Genomic DNA, 2,981 nt, shown 5'->3' with positions numbered 1-2,981 from the left:
TAGGAAATCCATACAGGAGCTTCATGAAAGCTGAAGACGAAGTATAATCCCTGTGAGATCACACACGAATGGAACAGATAAAGTCACAACACAAACAAGACAGATTTCTGAATAGACAAGGGGCACAGTTCTAGACTCCATAAAAGAACAGAGGGGAAGGCACATGAGAAAAGTATGGAGACATAACAAGAAAGCTAAAAATAGCTGTAAAAAATACTACAGCCAACTTGTTTACCAATAAGTATAAAATAGTTGGTAATGTGGACAATTTTTTTAGAATATAACTATAAAACTTGAAAATCATGAAGTCTAAAAGGCAAATATTTTTAAAACATCAAATCAGTAGTGTAAACGCACTCTTTCTTAGAACTGTAAAAACACGTTTTCTAAATTGGTATCTGCCAAACCTTTCTGTGTAAAAGCTATTCCAGGAAACTGAAGGAAACCATTGCACATCATCTGATGCAACTATTCTGTGATCTTTTCAAAAGTGGGTAAGAGCTGTATCAAGAATATTTTCGCTAATTTCATTTATAAATAATAAAATGTGAAAAATACTGGCAAGACAACTTAGTGGTGTATATGAGAATGCTATATTATGATGACATTTTATTTATTTTAAGAAATCACAGGAAAGCTTAATGCTAGCAAACCTAATGAGGCTTTGGTTAGCCTTTCCTCCACCCCTAGACTTCACTATTATGATAGTAAAGGGATCCCAAGAGGGCACATGCAGCCAAGAGGAATGCAATGATAAACTAATGTGAACCTATGAAACAGCTCTGCTTTCAGTTCTGACACGTAAGAGACTTAGACATCAGCACTAAGTTCCCTACAACATGAGAATTGAGTAAACTGAAATGATTCACCTGGAGCCTAGCAGAGAATTGAAATCATGGCAGAAATCACTTGCAAAATTTATCCTGAAATCTGGAGAAGGCAGATCCAAAAAAATTCAGTGCCCGAGATGTGTGTAACTGCAACAGGAGATTGTGGAATCTGTAAATGAATGGTAAGACCATATACTTGACTGGTAATTTGGACAGTTGCTGGAAAGTAAGTGTGGAGTTGCATAAAGCTGAGATCATCTGACAGGCAGTGGGGGCCACAATTCCAGAAGCCCCACACTTTCAAAGACTTTCCCTACAATAACCTTACCTAGTTTTCATGGTGTCTGGGACTTTGATTAGTGTGACAAAACACCATGACTAAAATCATCTTACTAGGGAAGTTGGGGCAGAAGCCTGGAGGCAAGAGCTGATGCAGAGGCCATGGTGTGTGTGTGTGTGTATGTGTGTGTGCTGCTTACTGGCTTGTTCCCCATGGCTTGCTCAGCCTGCTTGCTTGCTCTCTCTCTCTCTCTCTCTCTCTCTCTCTCTCTCTCTCTCTCTCTCTGTCTTTCTTTCTTCCCCCTTGGATATTTTCTTTATTTACAATTCAAATGTTTTCCCCTTTCCAGGTCTCCTCTTCAGAAACCCCCTATCCCATCCTCCCTCTCCCTGCCTCTATGAGGGTGCTCCCTCACCCACCCACTCCCATCCTCCCACCCTGGTATTCCCCTACACTGGGGCATCAAACACCCTCAAGCCCAAGGGTCTCTCCTCCCACTGATGTTCAACAGGCCATTTGCCACCTATGTGGCCAGAGCCATGGGTTGCTCCATGTGCATTCTTTGGTTGGTGGTCCAGTCCTCCGGAGCTCCGGGGGGTCTGGCCTGTTGACACTGTTGCTCCTTCCATGGGACTGCAAACCCCCTCAGCTCCTTCAGTCCCTTCTCCAACTCCTCTGTCAGGACCTCCGAGCTTAGTCCAGTGGTTGGCTGCGAGTTTCCTCCTCTGTATTTGTCAGGCTCTGACAAAGCCTCTCAGGAAACAACCATATCAGCTATATCAGCAAGCACTTTCCAGCATCCACAATAACGTCTGGATTTAGTGGCTGTATGTGGGATGGATTCCCAGGTGGGGCAGTCCCTGGATGGCCTTTCCTTCAGTCTCTGCTCCACACTTTGTCTCCATACTTTCTCCTGTGAATGTTTTGTTCACCCTTCTAAAAAGCACTGAAGCATCCACATTTTGGTCTTCCTTCTTCTTAATACTTCATATGGTCTGTGAATTGAATCTTGGGTATTCCAAACTTTTGGGTAATATCCATTTATCATTGAGTACATACTGTGTTTGTTCCTTTGTGACAGAGTCACCTCACTCAGGATGGTATTCTCAAGTTCCATCCATTTGCCTGTGAATTTCATGAAATCATTGTTTTTAATGGCTGAGTAGTACTCCATTGTGTAAATGTACTACATTTTCTGTATCCATTCCTCTGTTAAGGGACATCTGGGTTCTTTCCAGCTTCTGGCTATTATAAATATGTCGGCCTGCTTTCTTATAGAACCCAGGACCAACAGCCCAGGCAGGGATGGCATCACCCACAATGGACTGGGCCCTCCCACATAAATCATCAAGAAAATGCCCCATAAGCTTACCCATAGGCCAATTTTGGTAGGGACATTTTCTCAATTGAGGTTCTGTGTTGCAAAATAAAAGTAGCTTGTGTTAAGTTGGCATAAAACTAGCCAGCAATGTGAACTTGGGAAAAAAGCAAATAGGCTACCAACCAAAACCAAACCAAACCCCAACAAAACCCGATAGGGCCTCTAATAGGTATATAATTTAATACAAGGTATTTCTCTACAACAGAAGTCTACCCTTTGGATCAAGGAAGCTTCATCATAGGATAACGCAGAGACGTCATCTTAGATGACTTCTACCCCACTTCTTGAATAATCCCCTAGTTGTAACAGAGAAAACTTATTGGAAATAAAGTTAAAATGCCACACGAAGGGGGACAGTTATTATGGAAGATACTTCAAATTCCTGAGAAAAGACAGAAACATTCATGTAGGCCACAGTGGTTAAGACTCGAGCACACAAAGAGCATAAAATGTAATCAGAAGAGTATAGGCCAATGCCTTCCCCAGCACT

Source organism: Mus caroli, chromosome X (assembly GCF_900094665.2).
Source record: "Mus caroli chromosome X, CAROLI_EIJ_v1.1, whole genome shotgun sequence".
Classification (NCBI taxonomy): domain Eukaryota; kingdom Metazoa; phylum Chordata; class Mammalia; order Rodentia; family Muridae; genus Mus; species Mus caroli.
This window is presented reverse-complemented; position numbering follows the sequence as displayed.